Below are 20,715 nucleotides of genomic sequence, written 5' to 3' on the forward strand. Positions count from 1 at the left end.
GACTGTCTGGAGGGAGAGCGGGAGGATGATGTATACACGATTTCAAGGCAGTAGCCATGCGTGGTTAGACCGCTTGTACATGTCACAGGACATGATTCCAAAGTGCCACAGTTATTCTGTCGCACCTGTGTCGTTCTCAGATCACTGCTTGGTGAAGTGTCACTTAGGTATGAAGAAGAAGGAATCATCTTTTAACTGGGAACTACGGAAAATGAATGCCTTACTACTTAAAGACGAGCCATTTGTAGTAGCAATACATGAGGCCGTTATGGAAGTATGCGATGAAAGTACTGAAACCATAGCAGAGAAGTGGGAATGGTTCAAACAAAAGGTAAAAATGAAAGCAATAGAAAGGTCGAGCTGCTTAAAGTTTGAGAGGGAAATGAAAGAATGAGACTTACGAAAGATACTTTCTCTATTGCATAAGCTTGATCTTAAAAAATCTACCGGCCCGGATCAGATTTCTAACTCATTCTTAAGTCGATACGCAAACTGGACATCAAAGTATCTATTCAAAATATTCACTATTTCTCTTCAAACATCAGTGTTACCAGACGATTGGCGCACGGCTGCAATAATTTCAATACATAAATCGGGCTCGAAATTAGATTCAAATAACTACCGCCCAGTGTCATTAACAAGCTCTTGCTGCAAAATAATGGAACACGTAATATTTAAGGCCATAATAACTCACCTAGAAACAAACGAACTTTTGTATAAACAACAGCACGGTTTCAGATCAAGATTGTCAACCATAACCCAACTAGCTGAGTTAACTCACGACGTAGCTAACGTACTTAATAATGATGGCCAATTAGATGCAATTTTTTTAGACTTTTCTAAAGCATTCGACGTAGTTCCGAACCAGGATTTACTCACAAAATTATCGGCTTTTGGTATTAGTAATAAAATAATATCCGGGATCAACAGTTTTCTAACCAATCGTAAACAGAGCGTTGCAATCGATAATCATCTTTCACAACCACTCGATGTCTACTCCGGAGTACCTCAGGGATCGGTTCTGGCACCACTCTTGTTCTTGATGTTTAATTATGACATCCAGTTTGCCATTAAAAACTCAATTCAGATGCGCCTGTTTGCTGACGACTGTGTCGTGTACACAGTCGTACACAACACAGACGACCAGAAAGAACTTCACAATTCTCTGCAAACAATTAACTCTTGGTGCAACACATGGGGCATAAAATTGAACACATCAAAAACACATTACATTTCTTTCACAAATAAGAAACTTCCGCTTAACTTTACATATTCGATCGGAAGCTCAATAATCAACAAAAGCGACTAGGTGAAATATCTAGATATTAAACTCACGCCTAACCTTAGCTGGAAGCCCCGCATATCGACCATCTGTCAAAAAGCCGAAGGCAAACTATTTTTTTGAAAAGAAAACTGCGCGCAGCACCACCCCACCTCAAACTAAATGCGTACAAAACACTAATAAGGCCATGCCTAGAATAGGCTGATTTAATCTGGAGCCCTCATCAAAAACGCCTTATAAATAAAATAGAACGCATACAAAAATTAGCAGTTAGGTTTGTATATTCGGATTACAAAAGGCAGTCTAGTATCTCAGGTCTGATCGCAAGGGCAAACCTAAAATCCCTCTCGCAGAGAAGAGCAATTTCACGATTAAAATTCATCTATGAATTATACCATGGTCATTTCCAGATAACACGTTCTCATTACCTGCAAGATCCTCCAAAACGCTCAACCAGACTAAATCATTCTAAAACAATCTATTCTCCCCCAAGTCGTGTTAATGTTCACAAGCACTCCCTTTTTCCCTCCGCCATTTCCCAGTGGAACAAGTTATCTAACGATATTGTGTGTTGCAATAACATTGACTCTTTTATTAACCGCATTCAGTGTATTGACTTCTCACCATGATTTTTTTTTCATGACATTTCTGTATGACTTCTGTATGACATTCTCTGTATCGACTTTTCCCCATGATGTTTTAATCATTACATTTCTGTACCACTCCTGCACGGGCCGTGAAGGGCCTGCAGTATATTCAAATAAAAAAATACTTAATCAGCTGATAGCGCTGGAGTGCGAAGAGCCAGGGGCGTATAAGCAAGATATGCGAACCATCAAAGAAAAAATCGAACAGTTGGACAAAGAACGCTATCAAGGTGCGATTGTGCGAGCAAGAGCAAACGCATTAGTAGCGGGAGAGACGCCCACCAAAAGGGCATTAGGACTTGAAAAAGCTCATGGTCGACGTCATCATGTCGATAAGATCTCGTGGAATGGCACGCTCGTCGACGATAATAAGAGCATAGGCCGAGCGTTTTTACCAGTCACTGTTTGCATATCAAGACGCCAATGTAGATGACTTCAAAAGGGTCTTTCTCGGCCGCATGCCGTGCTTGAGTGACGACACGAAGGACCGATTAGAAGGGACTATAAGAGAACACGAAGTCGTAAAAGCAATAAATGATTTGAACAATGGCAATCACCCGGACCTGACGGTCTCAGCGCATGTTTTTATAAAGCCTTCAAGAAAGAACTGTCGCCCCTGCTAACAGACCAGTTTAACGCTGCGTATGTGAACAAAGCTTTGCCGCCTTCTTTTGGTAAAGCGCATAGCATCTTGATACCTAAGAGTGACAAAGCGGAGAAACTTAGGCTCGTGACATCTTATAGGGCGATATCTTTAACCAATGTCGACTATAAGATTTTCATGAAGGTTTTGGCAGCCAGACTTCAAAGCGTCACCAAAGAAATAGTCGCAGACCACCACCAAACGTGTGGGATCAAAGGGAGGTCAATTTTTTCGAATATTCACACGATGCGGTGCGTGCTCGAGTGCTGTGACATAACGTACGACGGCGTCGCAGTGCTTCAGCTGGACCTAGAGAAAGCGTTTGACTGTGTTTCTCATGATATTTTGCTTGCCATTCTGGATCACGTTAATGTAGGTGCCATCATCACTGAGGGAGTGACGTTGGCGTTTCAGAACTGCACAACGCGCTTAATTGTGAATAAATCATTGGGGGCCCCCATTAACGTCATGCGTTCTGTGCGTCAAGGCTGCCCCCTCAGTCCTCTTTGGTTTGCAATTTACATAGAAACGATGTGTTTGGCAATAATTCAGAACCAGCAAATACGCGGTTATAGCTTGGCAGCCACAGAAGTCAAGATCCTGGCATATGCAGATGACATAGCCGTGTGTTGTACAAACAGAGAAAGTGTAACAAAAACGATACGCGTTTTAAAGCAGTTTTGTGATGTGACGGGCAGTAAAGTGAACTGGGGTAAGTCCCTCGGTTTGTGGCACGGAGAGTGGTCCTCGGCCCCGGACAACTTTGCGAATGTGAGCTGGGTAAAAACCCCTACCAAGTATCTGGGTGTTCCCTTGGACAGCCACAAACAGAGCGAGGAATACTGGACGAACCAAATAAAAGAAACAAGAGAAAAAGCAGACAGGTGGAAAGGCATCAACCTGTCAATTTTCGCAAGGGCAACCGTTTGTAATATGTTTTTCATTACGAAGTTGTGGTACGTCATGCAGACGTTGTTTTGTTCAAGGGTAAACGTGCAAAGGTTTCACAGTGTGTTCGCCGTTTTCATCTGGGACTCCAACTGGGAAAGATGTAGTCGAACAAAAATGTTCAGGCGGGTGAAGGAAGGTGGCCTGGGCTTGGCGAATCTTTTTGTACGACAGCTTGTCAATAGATTTTTGTTTTTTCGAGATGTGCGTGATCCATTTTTGCGTACGGTATTACAGCTCAGGTTAAGAGCCGCTTTGCCGGCACTCATTGTTAGTACCAATAGTATGCCAGGAAAGATTCGCGGCTATCTAAAAGAAGTTGTCGATAGTGTGCGCTTTTTTCTGTGCGTTTTTCTTACGATTATTTATCCGGCGTGAAAAGAAAGACGTTACATAGAGATGTATGCGATATTGTATTCCCAGTGCCATTTTACAGAGCAGTATACAGTGGAGGACCAGGACAGGATGTCCTTAAACGGGTGAAAAGAATGGAGGTGCCTACTGGGGTAAAAACATTCTTTTTCAGGCTACACGCAGGAACACTGTCAGTGAAAACATTCATGGAAGAACATGGCTTCCTTTTACCATGGGGCTCCCATTGCTTGATCTGCAAGCAACCTCAAACCATAGATCATGTGTTCTTGCATTGCTGGGAAGGCGTCTACTTCTGGGACGTCCTAAAACGGACAATGAAGAAGGATTTTCCATTGAGTCCGCATGGGATAAGGTACCTAGCGATAAACATTGAGGAAGGAGTTCCATACGATTTAATAATGCTCCAGGGCCTCCACGGTTTATGGCGGGCAAGGATGGCTGGGTACCATTGCGACCCAGACGCTAGGCCTGCACGTATTTATTTTCGAGAGAGTATGTCTCGCTTTATTGCAATAAAGAAAACACAAGATTGTGTACCCGATTGGCTGCCGAGGCTAGAACCTCTGACAGCTTTAAAAGAATTTTAGTTAGACAACGCCAGTCCATGTAGGACTGGTGGCTTTCATGTTTTTCAATATGTTTTGTAGTTATTTTTTGATATTGTTCTGTAGTGTGTTCGCTGTACGTTGTCAAAGACCGGCAATAAATAAAAAAAAAAGCTCAGTGGTAGAGCACTGGTCTTGTAAACCAGGGGTCGTGAGTTCAATCCTCACTGTTGGCATTGTTTCTTCTTTTATTTTCGCGCTTTGTCTACAAATAATAAAAGCGCTACATGGCTGAACCTTTTTTGTGCGGCACGTTTCGTCGCCGCTATAGCTCAGTGGTAGAGCACTGGTCTTGTAAACCAGGGGTCGTGAGTTCAATCCTCACTGGTGGCATTGTTTCTTCTTTTATTGTCGCGCTTTGTCTACAAATAATGAAAGCGCTACATGGCTGAACCTCTTTTGTGCGGCACGTTTCGTCGCCGCTATAGCTCAGTGGATTCCACTTCCGGGCACCGTAGTGAACGGACGTGTGTGTCATGTGTTACCAAGGAGCGGTGGTTGCGGCTACGAACAGCCGCGGTAACAGGATGGACGGAACGGATGCCGAAGGATATCAAGTTATTTTGCCTACACTGCCTTCAGGTCGTAGTGTTTTCAACACTTTATTTTTGCATGCGGATGTTCGTGCAAGGCCCTACCGAGTCGAATATTTCCGGGATACGTTGGCACGTCTGGAATTGCTCCCCGACGTGATAGCGTTGGGGGCTTATCAAATGAGCCACGTGTGGGCGGTGACATTCAAGAGCACAGAAGGCATGAAGAAAGCTTTGGCTTGTGGCGAAATGGAATTGAAGGGCCAACGTTGTTTGGTTGTCGACCCGGGGAACCAGGACGTGCGTCTCAAGCTTCATTGGCTTCTCTTTAACGTTGCCGACGAAGACGTGCGTGTAGCGCTTGCTCCGTACGGGAAAGTGATCGACGTCACTAAGGAAAAGTGGACGGTTCAAGGAACCCAGGACAAGGGGTCGACGACGCGCGTCGTGCGCCTCAAGCTTCATAATGGCCTTAAGGTGGACGACCTTCCACATCAGCTGCGCGTCGCCGGTGACATGACCCTTCTAGTCGCGCCTGGAAGAGCGCCACTATGCCTGCGGTGCCACAGCAAGGGCCATATCCGACGTGAGTCCCTTGCTGCACGCACTGCCGGCGTTTTGGACACGAAGAAAGTGAGTGCGTGAAGACGTACGCAAGTGTCGCGGGCCGGTTGGAGGAGATGACACCGCAGAACTCGTCATGGACGAGGCCGGCGCTGAGGAAGCCGCAAGCAAAGCAACGCCGAAGGTTGAGGGGCAAGAGGCGGAAACGTCAGCCCCGCCCGACAAGCTGCAAGATACAAGAACCAGCGACGAAAGCCCAAAAGTGACCGACACAGTAGGCGACGCCACGGGCGCCGTCAAAGTGCATGACGTCCCAACGCAGTCACCGTCATGCGATGAGCCGACAGTCATGGACGTAAGCGAAGCAGCAAGCGGCGCCACTGTCAGCAAGCGCGGCCACGATGCGACGTTGGACGAGAACGAAGCCCTGATTGCAGGGAACTCCGACGGACCGCCGCCACAGGCGGCCATCACCCGGCGGTCACTGATCAGACCGCGGCCGAATATACCACCGGATCGTAAGGCGGCAGGCACGCCGCCAACGTAGCCGCGAGCGCGTGTCTCTTCTAGGCATCTGAAAGACCCAGGCAAACCGAAACGACGATAGAGAACAACAATAAGGACAAGAGCTGCGCCTTCCGAAGACTGCCCAGACAGCTACGGGAGGTTCGTACAAGAGGCCAAGGCAGCACCGACCCCAGACGCATGAGGTGGGTGCCATGCGGTTCGTTTGTTCTTCACAAACTATGATGATGGCTCAAAACACTGCACTTCGTCTTGATACCCTAAATGTTCGCGGTCTTTGTGCCAGAAAGCGGCAATACCAGCTTAGCCGGCTTTTCTCGGAAACAGATATTGATACAGCGGCGGTGCAGGAAACTAAGATAGAAAGTGAAGAACAGACGGATCGCATGGTGCTGCACTTCCGCAATAGATACAATGTTTGTAAATCACATGCTGTTGGAACTTCCGCGGGGTGCGCTATTTTCATTGGAAATAATCTGGGAGTCATAGAAGAGAATGTTTTTTCCTGTCAAAGTGGGAGACTGCTTTTTGTGGATTTTTTCTTTTTGGGCGTAGGTTGGCGTGTGATATGTGTGTACGCCCCCAACATAGAAAGTGAGCGGTGGTCCTTTTTTGAAAGGGTAGGCCAGTATTTACAGTGTGACAGGAAAGTCGTGTTGCTCGGAGATTTCAATTGTGTATGTTTTGCTGCTGATCGAGTGAAACAGCTTCCAGTGCGCGACAAAAGTGCTGTACTTTTAAATTCACTCGTGCAAAATTCTAACCTAGAAGACGTTGGTCATGTCTTGTCCAGTGCTGGTGTGCCCGCATTCACACATTTTCAGGGGCATAGTCACGCTAGGCTAGACAGAGTGTACGTTGCACTGGATCTTGTTCCCATGTGTGGCAGTTATAGTGTGAAACATGTGTCGTTCAGCGATCACAGCCTTGTAACGCTCACTATAGGTACTAAACCAAGCAAGTCGAGATTTATTTTATTTTATTTATTTTATTCAATACTGCCGGCCGCCTTTTGGTAGCCAAGGCAGGAGTGGGTACATGTGATTAACAAGCTCTTGGTCCATCAGGAGAGCAACAAGAATGGAAATTACAACAGAGAAGAGAGAAAAAAGAACGCACAGGCACACAGCAAAATTTTTGCGCAGCAAATCAGGAATAAACAAAGCAAGACATAGACGCGTTACATTCAAATCCGAGGATAAAGCACCAGAAGCATACCAGTTAAAGATAAAACTGAGCACACAAAAGTTACTGATTAGAACTGATTGCAGAAAAAATGCATCAGGTGATGTTAAGGTGGCCACGTCGTAAGGCAACTTGTTCCAGTCTGCTATCGTTCTTGGAAAGAAGGACAGCTTGTATGCATTGGTTCTGCATTGTGGCATTACAATAGTTTTATCGTGTTTGTGCCGAGTTTGTCGTGTTGTGTTGTACTGCATATAAGTATTGAATTCTTTTTTGGTACGATTATTGATGATGGCAAATAACATATTCAGACGGTGCATTTTTCGACGGGATTCCAAGGTGGGAAGACCGGAGCGATTAGGTAGATCAGATATCGATACCTGTCTTCCGTAGGCATGGTATATAAATCGCAGTGCCTTTTTCTGAACCCCCTGAATACTTTTTATATCCGTTTTAGTGTGTGGATCCCAGACCACGTCAGCATATTCCAGTAAGGGACGCACGAGTGAAGTGTAGGTTACCAGCTTTGTTTTAGTGGTTGCATGTTTGAACCGGTGTCTTATCAGCTATAGTCTTTTGGATGCTACTGAAACCATATTTTTAATGTGGGGGCTCCAACTGAGATTCGCGCTGAACGTTACGCCAAGATACTTAAGTTGCTCCACTTGTTCGAGAGAAGCGCTATTAATTGTGTAAGAATACTTCAATGGAACTTTTTTTCGGGTTAAGGTCATTTGTTTGCACTTCGTGACATTTAATGACATCGTCCAGCTTTGGCACCAATTACTAACGGCACATAAATAGTTATTTAGAATAGTCTGGTCACCTTCAGCAAGAATTGTATGGTATGGAATTGTATGGTAGATTTAACTGGAAGACGTGGAAGTTTAACGATAGGCTGCTGTTGAACGAATCGTTTTGTGAAGGCGTGAAAGAAAAGTTAGACAGATTGATTGAGGCCGAAGAAGGTAACATGCTAGAATTATGGGAGATTTTTAAACAAGAAGTTAAGATTAGCGCTATAGAAGAAGCCACTACGGAAACTTTTAACAAGAGAAAAAGAAATACAACGGGAGCTTGACTTCTTGTACACTGTAGAAAGCGACAGACCTGGGAGCCGAACAAAAGAAATGAAAGAATTGAAGAGCCAGCTTGAGCTTATCGATGAAAATAAGTTCAAAGGAGCAGTTGTAAGAGCACGAGCGGAAAGGGTCTGGCTAGGCGAGACACCGACAAAACGAGCTTTATCGGACGAAAAGACGTACGCGAGGCGGAATGAAATCAGAATGATTCGACACGGGAACGAAATCACGGACCAACCTGAGAAAATCGAACAAGCGTTTCTTAATCATTACGGTGAATTATTCGGGAGTGCTAAGGACGTCACAGAAGGATTCAAAACGGACTTCCTGTCAAACATGCCACAGCTATAAGACGATATTCGGGAGCGTCTGGAATGGCCTCTGAGCATCGCCGAAATCGAAGGAGCCATAGATGATTTAGTTGTAGGCAAGTCTCCGGGACCTGATAGACTCGGAGCGGCTTTTTATAAGACCTTCAAAATTGACGCCAGCCAGGTCCTGTTACGATTGTTTAAGGAGGTCTACACCCGAAAGCTGGTTCCTCCATCTTTTCGGACTTCGCACGTGGTGCTGATACCAAAAACAGACGACCCAGATAAATTGTTAGCTGTCGACGCTTATCGCCCGATATCACTGGTGAACGTTGACTATAAGATATTTACGAGAGTGCTCGGAAAGCGATTACAAGGAGTAGTGACACGCATCGTAGGGCCGCACCAAACATGTGGCATTAAAGGACGGTCAATCTATACAAACATTCACATCGCCAGAAGCATTTTAGAATACTGCAACGACCTAGGTGAACATGGAGCCATGTTACAGTTGGACATGCAGAAGGCTTTCGACCGTGTGGCCCATAAAATTCTGGTCTGTATTCTAGAACATGTAAATGTAGGTGAATTAATCTTGGATGGGGTAAAGATGTGCTTTCAAGACTGTACCGCAAGTCTCATAATAAACAAGAAGGTTACCAAAAGCTTTCGGGTGGGGTCATCCGTGCGCCAGGGGTGTGGTTTGTCCCCTCTTTTATTTGCAATATACATAGAACCGCTTTGTAGGAAGATCAACAATGACAATAGAATATTGGGTTTCAGAGTACAGTCTGCAGAAATGAAAGTGCTCGCATATGCGGACGACATCGCGTTGTTTTGTCGGGACAAAGAAAGTGTTGAAATCGCGATCGCGGAAGTGTTATCATACTGCAGAACGACAGGCAGTGCTATCAACTTTGATAAATGCCTAGGGGTATGGATCGGGAACTGGGTAAACCCTCCAAGTACGTTTGTAAACATCCAGTGGACCGTCACGCCGGCAAAGTATCTCGGGGTGCCGCTTGAGCACTACCGTGACGCAGTGGATTACTGGAATGCTGAAACAGAAACAGTTAGAGAGTGCACACTTAAATGGGGAGGCCGCAATTTCTCCATGTTTGCTCGCGCGACGGTCTGCAACCACTTTGCCGTTGCTAAAATCTTTTACGTGCTTCAAGCTTTGTGAATGTCAAGGGCCAACATACAGCGATTACACAGAGTACTCGCAGTGTTTGTATGGGGTTCAAGCTGGGAGCGCACCAGTCGCGCCAATCTGTTTCGTTCCGTTAAAAGTGGAGGACTAGGTCTTGCACATTTGTTCATAAGGCAGATTGTGTCGAGGTTTGTTTACTTACGGGACCAAAAGGACCCGTTTTTGTTAACTATGTTTCAAGTAAGGCTGAGCGAAGGCGAAGCTATACCATAATTCATCGTTTCGTCTCGCCGGTGCAGTCAATGTAGATTGCGCGGTTTCCTAAAGGAAGTCGTCTGGGCTTTCCAGCTTTTGAAGGTTCGGTTTTCTATGGAATACCTAAGTCAGGTACCACGAAAGCGCTTATATAAGGACTTGATAGAGGCAATGTTGCCGGTACCATTGTATCGCTCGATGTTTCGCATTGGACCGGAAAAGGACGTGCTAAAGAGAGTAAAACGAATGCCAGTACGTCCATCGGTGAAGTCCTTCTTTTTTCAGCTCCACACCAATACTTTACCTGTTAAACCATGGCTTGAGGAGAAAGGACTTTTTGTGCCTTGGAGCGTCAACTGTTTAATATGCCGGAAACCCGAAACAGTTGAACACATCTTTCTCGACTGTTGGGATGCGGTATTCCACTGGGATGTCTTACAGAGAACCTTAAAGAAGGACTTACCGATTACGCCATGCGGGATTCGTTCCTTGCCTACTCTAAATGAAGACACTGTACCATATGACATGTTCATGCTGTTGTCCTTGCATAGTTTATGGAAATGTAGAATGGCCGTGAGACATGCCGAACCGAACATCCGGCCTGTTAGAGAGTACTTCATCGAAAGCATTTGTTATATTAAAGAATTGTAAAGTTTGCAAAAAGAACAACCAACATGGCTCAGTGTGATGACTGAGCTTGCGAACCTCAAGCGTTTTTAGCCCCCGTGTCAGCCAACCAATGGCAGACACTTTTATCGTGACCCTCATGTATTGTTAAAATGTCTTGTGTTATATGTTGCCAAGTCGGTAATAAAGAAAAAAAAAAGCCGCTATAGCTCAGTGGTAGAGCACTGGTTTCGTAAACCTGGGGTCGTGAGCTCAATCCTCACTGGTGGCATTTTTTATTGTCGCATTTTATCAACAAATAATCAAATCAGTTTTCTGGACCTTTTTGTGCGTCCCTTTTGGCAGCCGTTATAGCTCAGTGGTAGAGCACTGGTCTCGTAAACCAGGGGTCGTGAGCTCAATCGTCACTGGTGGCGTTTTTTATTGTCGAATTTTATCTACAAATAATGAAATCACTGTTTTCTGGACCTTTTTGTGCGTCACTTTTGGTGGCCGCTATAGCTCAGTGGTAGAGCACTGGTCTCGTAAACCAGGGGTCGTGAGCTCAATCCTCACTGGTGGCATTTTTTATTGTCGCATTTTATCTACAAATAATGAAATCACTGTTTTCTGGACCTTTTTGTGCGTCACTTTTGGTTGCCGTTATAGCTCAGTGGTAGAGCACTGGTCTCGTAAACCAGGGGTCGTGAGCTCAATCGTCACTGGTGGCATTTTTTATTGTCCCATATTATCTACAAATAATGAGATCACTGCTTTCTGGACCTTTTTGTGCGTCCCTTTTGGCTGCCGCTATAGCTCAGTCGTCATTCTGCTTCCGGCCACCGAGCGTGACGGTTCGTAGGATCATGGCCTCTTCAAGGGCAGCGACAGCGGTCACTTTTGGCCGCGGAAACCGGACTAACGACGATAAGGAATACCCGTTTATTCTGCCTCAATTGCCAAAAGGACGAGTGGCGATTAACACCGTGTTTTTGAACGGGGATGTGCGTGCCAGACCCTACAAGGTCGAGGATTTTAGGGACGCCCTGCAGTCGACGGGCTTGCTACCGGAGGTGGTGTGCATAGGGGCGTACCAGGTAAACCACGTCTGGGCGGTGACCCTCACGGATGCAACCGCCACGAAATGGCTGATAGCCCACAAGGAACTGCAGGTGAAGGGACGACGGTGCGTTATCGTCGACCCACAGGAGCAGCAGGTGAAGCAGGTGAAGACGAGGACATCCGGACTGCGTTCGCGGCTTTAGGCAAGGTGGAGGAGGTAAGCCGGGAAAGGTGGCACGTCCAATGCATGGGGGACAAGGCGTCAACCACCAGGACCGTGCTGCTCAAGCTGAAGAGCGGCGTCAAAGTGGAGTACCTTACTCATCAGGTCCGCGTCGGCGGAGAGTTGGCCTTGGTGGTTGTTCCCGGCCGGCCTATGCAGTGCTTGCGTTGCCAGGGCACGGGACACGTCCGCCGGGAATGTAAAGTCCCCCGCTGTTCACGGTGCAAACGTTTCGGCCACGAGGACGCTGACTGCGACTGACGAGGCCCGGCTGCGACTGACGTTGCGATAGAGAATGTCATGGACGTGGTGGAGGCGGAGGACGCTGCCAAAGGAGCCGGAGACCCGGTGCCACTGGCGACGAGCGGTGCTGCGTTGGCCGGGAACGCAGACGGCAAGGAGGCTGAGGCCGCTGCGATGCCGAGTGCGTCGGCACAAGTCGCGACTACAGAAGATCAGGCGACGGGGGGCGTTAGTGGAGATGCACCCATCGACGACACGAAGGCAATGCAACAGGACGAGGCCGTCAACGACGACGACCGGACTACGACTCCCGCTCCAGTCAAGCGCACCCACGACGATACAAAGTACCGAGATCAGAATCAGAATTTTATTATTAAAGGTTGGGACATGGTACAAGTATTTAGTATACAGAAGGAGGTCCCATAGTCAAAGACTGTATCGGGACCTCCTGTACAAGAGCAATTATGATATTTAACATCTTAAAGCAATAGTAGCAAACAATAAAGTAATACACAAGCAAAAAGAAAAGAGGGTTAACAGAACAAAATACTCAGTAGATTGTAAAGAATAACAAGGTTTAGCAGATATCATGGGAACAAGAATTAAAAAAATATTAAAAAAATTAATAACCGTTTTATTTGCTTTGTTACAGGAAAAAAGAAATAAAAAGTACGGATGAAACAAAAAAAGACGTATCAAATAAACGGGACACAATAAATCTCGTTAATCTTTCAACAATAAATGCATTTTTAGTTCTCCTTTAAATTTCTGTAAAGATCTTGAGTTTTTCATTATAAGTGGAAGAGTGTTCCATATTGATAAGGAGGTGAATTATACGGTCTGTTTGCCGTAGTTAGTGCGGACTCTTGGTATAAGAAAATTGTTGTTCAAGGCGAATCTGGTGGTACTGTAAATCATCAGGTTAGATGGTGAAAATGTGATCTGTGGTAGCTCGTTATTCAGAAATCTGTAGAAAAAAATACCTAGGTTCTATTTAGTGAGTTCAGAGATTGTAAGAATTTTATTCTCATGTAGTAGAGATTTGGAATTAGAAAAACGTGAACTGCAAGTAATTATTCTTATGGCTTGGTTTTGAACTATCTGGAGAGACGCCATATGAGTATTATAAGTGTTTCCCCAACAAACTATACCATAAGTAATATGAGAGTGGACAAAAGAATGATAAAGTGAGAGTAATGTGGTACGTGTGAAGTAAGGGCGTGTTTTAATTAAGATGCGTATACCGTAAGCAATTTTCTTTTTTATGTGAGCTATATGATTTAGATATTTCAGATTACAATCAAGTATAATGCCGAGGAAAGATGAACATGAGCTTGGAGGAAGACAGTGGGGACCAAAAGTGATAGGCGGAATGGATGTTAAGGATCGCTGATGAGAAGAAAATACAACAAATTTAGTTTTAGTTGCATTAATAGATAACATGTTCACATTGTACCACCTTAGAATATTTTCTAAATCAGTATTCAGTTTAGTAACGAGAGAGGAGATATCTTTATGAAAGGTGAATATAGTGGTATCATCAGCGTAAAGAATGCATTTTGTGAAAGAGAGAGTTAGGTAGATCATTAATGTAAATCAAAAACAGAAGTGGCCCCAGGATAGAGCCCTGGGGCACACCAATGTTAGTAGTTCGCCGACGAGAATACACATTGGAAATAGAAACAACTTGAACTCTGTTATATAAGTAGCTTTTTAGTAGTAAAAGGGCAGGGCCGCAAATGCCAATTGCCTCGAGCTTAGCCAATAGAATATTATGATTTATGCTGTCAAATGCTTGCGTTAGATCGATAAAAACTGAGGCCGCAAGAAATCCTTCATCGATAAATTTTTTTAGTTGGTCAGTAAGATGGATGAGTGCAAGCTCTGTGGAATAGCCAGGACGAAAACCAAACTGGCATGAAGAGAGGATACTAAATTTAGAGAGGTATTTCGTTAGCCGTATTTCAATTAGTTTCTCAATGACTTTCCCGAAGAATGGTAGAATACAAATGGGTCTGTAGTTATGTAGTAATGAGCTATCGCCTTTCTTTAGAACTGGGATGACTTTGCCACGCTTAAGTTCACAAGGAAATAAACCAGTCTTGAATAGTAAATTAACAATGAATGAAAGTACATCTGAGATTAAGTGCGCAATTAATTTAATGTTGGCAGGGTGCACCTCGTCAATTCCAGCACTTGTTATTTTTAGATTATTTACAACAGAAGCTACTTCTTCTGGCGTTGTAGGAAATAAAAAGAATGAATGAGGAAGACGGTTCATCTTGACGATCTGTGTGGGAGGAGGTAGATTGTTATGAAAGAAAAAACTGCTGAAAGCCTCAGCTATATCAGAAGGGGAATTGTGCTCTGCTCCACCACTTAAAATTCTGGATACCTGATCTAGTCTAGTGTTTCTGTTTAAAAAGGAGTTAACAATCTCCCACTTTTTTTTAGTGTTATTTGCTGCCTGTAAATTTTTTTGCTCGAAATACCGTCATTTAGCTGTTTTTAGTTTACAGTTAAGCGTGTTACACAAGCTTTTATATCGGGCACGTAAGTTCATGTTAAACGGATGCTTTTTAGTTTTCCTATATAAGTTATCCCTTTTGCGCAATGCTGCTAATAAGTACTGCGAGATCCATGGATTGTGAGGAAAAGCCACGGTTTTTTTGCATTTCTTCTTGGAAGTGAACTGTCGTAAGTATGATATAATTAGTGAAAAAAATATGGAAAAGGCTTTCTGAGGGTCGTTTAGGGATTTGATTTCAGACCAATTAGTATTAGCAACAGCAGTTATGAAGCCATCTTTGTCGAGAACAAGTTTAGTATGTGAAGGTGGGCAAGGAAGCACATTAGAATTGAAGCGTAAGAGCAGGGGGTAATGATCACTGATGTCGATTTGCAAAACTTTCGCCTCTGGTGAACAAAGCAAGTTAGAAAGAGCGTGATCAATAAGTGTGCCAGTGCCATTTGAGACTTCGCGTGTGGGAACATCAATTAAGCATTCATATCCGTAGCTATGGAACAAACTAGTATAGTTAATAGAGATGGGTGATGTTTCATCGAGTAAATTAATGTTTATATCACCCATTATAACAACATTTTTATTTTCTAGTGATACAGTATGCAAAATATGATCAAGATTGGTACAGAAATCGCTGACTGACGATGAGGGAGAACGGTAAATGCAGCCAAATATAAAATTCTTCTTGTCTTGAGCAAGGAAGCAGTTACCGAGTTCGATCCAAACAGATTCACAATTAGTAACGGTTAAGCATAGGTCATGTCTTCTTTGATAAGCAATATTAGGAGAAATATATATGGCTGCACCACCATGACTGCTAGTTATTCAATTGCAGTATTCCGATTTATAGTTAGGGAAGCAATACAGATTTTTGTCGTTGTCAGATAACCAAGTTTCAGTTATGGCAATTAATGAAAATGAACTGTTTAGCGATGCAAGAAAATTATCGATGGCATCGAACTGTTTGCGAAGACTCCTCGCGTTAAAATGAATGATGGAATGAAATCCGTTTAAGAAAGAGTTTACTTGATCGGGTTTCAGTAGAGAAGCCATAATTGTTATGTCAGATTGTAAAATAGTCGGTTTTAGTCAATTCTGCCGAGGTCAGATTCGTCTCGAATGCGCAGAACTCTGCTGTTGGTAGTCTTCCTAGCCTTGATTTGGCAGTTATCAGTCCAAAGGAACATCCAGTTTTTTTCTCTCTTTAGAGTTAGGGCTTTGGAAAAGAGAGCCTTGTTACCTGGGGTTAGATGCTCGTTAACAAAGACGGGAGCGTTGAACGAGTCAGAGAATCCAATGTCACTAAGACAGAGTTTGGCTTTACGTGCTTTGCTAACAAAGTCGACTTTCTTAGCTCTCGAGCAGAAACGAGCAATGATGTTTTTTTTTTTTTTGTCATTTGATCTGGTGGGTACGCGATGAACAATGTCCAGATCGCTAGGCGATACAGGACAGTCAATTTTGTTTCCTAGCGTTTGCATGATTGTAACGCAGTCCTCTCCTTGCGAGCAGGGAATACCCTTTATCTCGACATTGCCAAGGCGAGAGTACTGCTCAAGCTCCTCAACTTTGCGAGTCAATGAGTGGTTCTGGGATTTCAGTTGTTTGTTTTCAACAATTAGGGTGGCGTTTTGGCTGCGTAATTCCTCAACAAGTCCGTTCAAGTGCTCAGCGCTTGTGTTTAATGAATCAATTTCTTTCTTGAGGTCGACAACATCAATCCCAGACTCCTTCATTCTAAGCAAAATCCTACCAAACACGAGCTCATGCGTGCTTTTAGCCATGTTGTTAATCTTATCTTCCAGCTCCTCAATTTTTTTCGACAGTTCAGCATTCGTCGGCATGTTACGAGAATTGAACACAGATTCAAGCAGAAAAAAAAAGTACACAGCTGTTGGCAGCAGCAGCAGAAAAAAAAACGGGAAAAAAAGAGTTTCAACGTATGAATACCTGCGCAAACAGAAGAATCAGGCTTAGACGTGGGTCGTACAATGTTGCTGCTGCCAGTGGAAAGCAGGCGTCGATGCGGGCTTGTTTTATACGGCGCGCCGCGATAGCAGCGATCTCCAGCGGTGATTTTGCCTATGCCAGCAGTAGACCACGATGTGGCTACGCAGTCGCAGATTCACTCCGTGAGGGTGATTCAGCACCGTCCAGGAAAGCAGAGCGGCGGGACGGCACCACGAAGACGAACGCCGAAAAAAAACAGCAGCCGACAAGGACAGCTGCGCAAACAGAAGAATCAGGCTTAGACGTGGGTCGTACAATGCTGCTGCTGCCAGTGGAAAGCAGGCGTCGATGCGGGCTTGTTTTATACGGCGCGCCGCGATAGCAGCGATCTCCAGCGGTGATTTTGCCGAAGCCAGCAGTAGACCACGATGTGGCTACGCAGTCGCAGATTCACTCCGTGAGGGTGATTCAGCACCGTCCAGGAAAGCAGAGCGGCGGGACGGCACCACGAAGACGAACGTGGAAAAAAACAGCGGCCGACAAGGACAGCTGCGCAAACAGAAGAATCAGGCTTAGACGTGGGTCGTACAATGCTGCTGCTGCCAGTTCAACGAGCTCCAGCGAGGGACCGCCGACAAAGACGCCTCTTGGGAGGCGAATGGGCTTCAAGCCAAAGCCCAACATCCCGCCGGAGACAACGCCTGGCGACAAAGCGCCTCCCCCGAACAACACCGGCAAGCCAAAAGGTTCCGGAGACGGCTAGCCGAGGGCTAGTCGTGAAGGGTAAGCACCATGCTCCAGGCCTACTTCATTCTTTAGTAGAGCATGGCACCTGAACCGTCTCTCAGTATTGCCACACTAAACGTGCGAGGCTTGGCGGCTAGCCGTCGGCAAAGTCAAGTCCTACGGTTGCTCACTGACCACGACATAGATGTTTTAGCTGTCCAGGAGACCAAGGTAGACGGGGAGGAGGAGACCGGGAGCATGGTGCGGCCTTTCACGTCTAGATATTATGCGGTCGTGAGCCACGCGATAGGCACGTCCGCCGGATGTGTCCTGTTTGTTAAGAAGTTGCCAGACCTTGTAGTACAAAGTGTGTTTTCATGTCAATCCGGAAGGATTGTATTTTGCGATTTTGTTTTTTGTGAAGTTCAATTTCGAGTTATATGCAGATATGCACCAAATGGTGTAGAAGAACGGGCATTATTTTTCTCGAATCTTTTTCAGTATATTAGCAGTGAAAAGTGCATGCTTTTGGTGGGAGATTTCAACTGTGTTTTGAGTGCTTGAGACCGATCCAATAATGGTGGTATCCGCGATAAAAGCAGTCATATATTGTCTAAGCTGATTACCGAAAATGAACTAGACGATGTATGTGAGTGTCTGGAGGGAGAGCGGGAAGTGATGTATACGCGATTTCAAGGGAGTAGTCATGCGCGGTTAGACCGTTTGTACATGTCACAGCACATGATTCCAAACTTCCACAGTTATTCTGTTGCACCTGTGTCGTTCTCAGATCACTGCTTGGTGAAGTGTAACATAGGCATGAAGAAGAAGAGCGAATCTTTTAACTGGAACCTATGGAAAATGAATGCCTTACTACTAAAACACGAGCCATTTGTAGAGGCAATACATGAGGCCGTTATGGAAGTAGGCGATGAACGTACTGAAACCATAGCAGAGAAATGGGAATGGTTCAAACAGAAGGTAAAAATGACAGCAATAGAAAGATCGAGCTGCTTAAAGTTTGAGAGGGAGATGATTGAAAGAGACTTACGAAAGATACTTAAGCAGCTGATAGCGCTGGAATGCAAAGAGCCAGGGCAGTACAAGCAAGATATGCGAGCCATTAAAGAAAAAATTGAGCAGTTGGACAAAGAACGCTATCAAGGCGCGATTGTGCGCGCAAGAGCAAACGCATTAGTAGCGGGGGAGACGCCCACCAAAAGGGCGCTTGGACTTGAAAAAGCTCATGGTCGACGTAATCATGTCGATAAGATCTTGTGGAACGGCACACTTGTCCACGATAATAAGAGCATAGGCCGAGCGTTTTTAGACTATTACCAGTCACTGTTTGCATTTCAAGAAGCCAATGTAGATGAGTTTAAGAAGGGTTTTCTCGGTCGCATGCCGCGATTGAGTGACGACACGAAGGACCGATTAGAAGGGGATATAATAGAACACGAAGTCGAAAAAGCAATAAATGATTTGAACAATGGTAAATCACCCGGACCTGACGGCCTCAGCGCGTGCTTTTATAAAGCTTTTAAGAAAGAACTGTCGCCCCTGCTAACAGGCCTGTTTAACGCTGCCTATGTGAACAAAACTTTGCCGCCTTCTTTTGGTAAAGTGCATACCATCCTGTTACCTAAGAGTGACCAAGCGGAGAAACTTAGGCTAGTGACGTCTTATAGGCCGATATCTCTAAATAATGTCGATTATAAGATTTTTATGAAGGTTTTGGCAGCCAGACTGCAAAGAGTCATCAAAGAAATAGTCGCAGACCACCAAACGTGTTGGATCAAAGGGAGGTCAATTTTTTCGAATATTCACAAGATGCGGTGCGTGCTCGAGTGCTGTGACATAACATACGACGGCGTCGCAGTGCTTCAGCTGGACCTAGAGAAAGCGTTTGACTGTGTGTCTCATGATATTTTGTTGGCTATTCAGGATCAGGTTAATGTAGGTGCCATAATCACTGAGGGAGTGGCGTTGGCGTATCAGAACTGCACAACACGCCTAATTGTGAATAAATGATTCGGGGCCCCCATTAACGTCATGCGTTTTGTGCGTCAAGGCTGCCCCCTCAGTCCTCTTCTGTTTGCAATTTACATGGAAACGATGTGTTTGGCAATAATTGATAACGAGCAAATACGAGGTTATAGCTTGGCAGCCACAGAAGTCAAGCTGCTGGCATATGCAGATGATATAGCCGTGTGTTGTACAAACAGAGAAAGTGTAACAGAAACGATGCGCGTTGTGAAGAAATTTTGTGATGTGACGGGCAGTAAAGTGAACTGGGGTAAGTCCCTCGGTTTGTGGCACGGAGAGTGGTCTTCGGCCCCGGACAACTTTGCGAATGTGAGCTGGGTAAAATCCCTACCAAGTATCTCGGTGTTCCCATGGACAGTTACAAACATATCTAGGGATACTGGATGAACCAAACAAAAGAAACAAGAGAAAAAGCAGACAGGTGGAAAGGTATCAACCTGTCCATTTTCGCAAGGGCAACTGTGTGTAATATGTTTTTCATTAGCAAGTTCTGGTACGTCATGCAGACGTTGTTTTGTTCGAGGGTAAACGTGCAAAGGTTGCACAGAGTGTTCGCCGTTTTTATCTGGCACTCTAACTGGTAAAGATGTAGCCGAACAAATCTGTTCAGGCGGGTGAAGGAAGGGGGGCTGGGCTTGGCGCATCTTTTTGTACGACAGCTTGTCAATAGATCTTTGTTTTTTCGAGATGTGCGTGATCCATTTTTGCGTACGGTATTATACAGCTCAGGTTAAGAGCCGCTTTGCCGGCACTCATTGTTAGTACCAATAGTATGCCAGGAAGGATTCACGGCTATCTAAAAGAAGTTGTTGATAGTGTGCGCTTTCTTTCTGTGCGTTTTTCTTACGATTATTCATCTGGCGTGAAAAGAAAGACGTTATATAGAGATGTATGCGATATTGTATTCCCAGTGCCATTGTACAGAGCGGTATACAGTGGAGGACCAGGACAGGATGTCCTTAAACGGGTGAAAAGAATGGAGGTGCCTACTGGGATAAAAACACTCTTTTTTAGGCTACACGCAGGAACACTGTCAGTGAAAACATTCATGGAAGAACGTGGCTTCCTTGTACCATGGGGCTCCCATTGCTTGATCTGCAAGCAACCTGAAACCATAGATCATATGTTCTTGCATTGCTGGGAAGGCGTCTACTTCTGGGACGCCCTAAAACGGACAATCAAGAAGGATTTTCCATTGAGTTCGCATGGGATAAGGTACCTAGCAAA

General features: G+C 44.9%; 2 non-coding genes across 2 annotated transcripts; both read left to right on the top strand.

Annotated features, from left to right (window-relative positions):
• The first annotated feature begins 4,761 nt into the window (after nucleotides 1–4,761).
• On the top strand, nucleotides 4,762–4,833 carry Trnat-ugu (transfer RNA threonine (anticodon UGU)). Its single transcript has one exon. It is a non-coding gene; the product is annotated as a tRNA-Thr (tRNA).
• A 6,393-nt stretch (nucleotides 4,834–11,226) lies between these two features.
• On the top strand, nucleotides 11,227–11,298 carry Trnat-cgu (transfer RNA threonine (anticodon CGU)). The gene has a single exon. It is a non-coding gene; the product is annotated as a tRNA-Thr (tRNA).
• Nucleotides 11,299–20,715: the final 9,417 nt, after the last annotated feature.

This window comes from Dermacentor silvarum, chromosome 7 (genome assembly GCF_013339745.2).
Source record: "Dermacentor silvarum isolate Dsil-2018 chromosome 7, BIME_Dsil_1.4, whole genome shotgun sequence".
Taxonomy (NCBI): Eukaryota; Metazoa; Arthropoda; class Arachnida; order Ixodida; family Ixodidae; genus Dermacentor; species Dermacentor silvarum.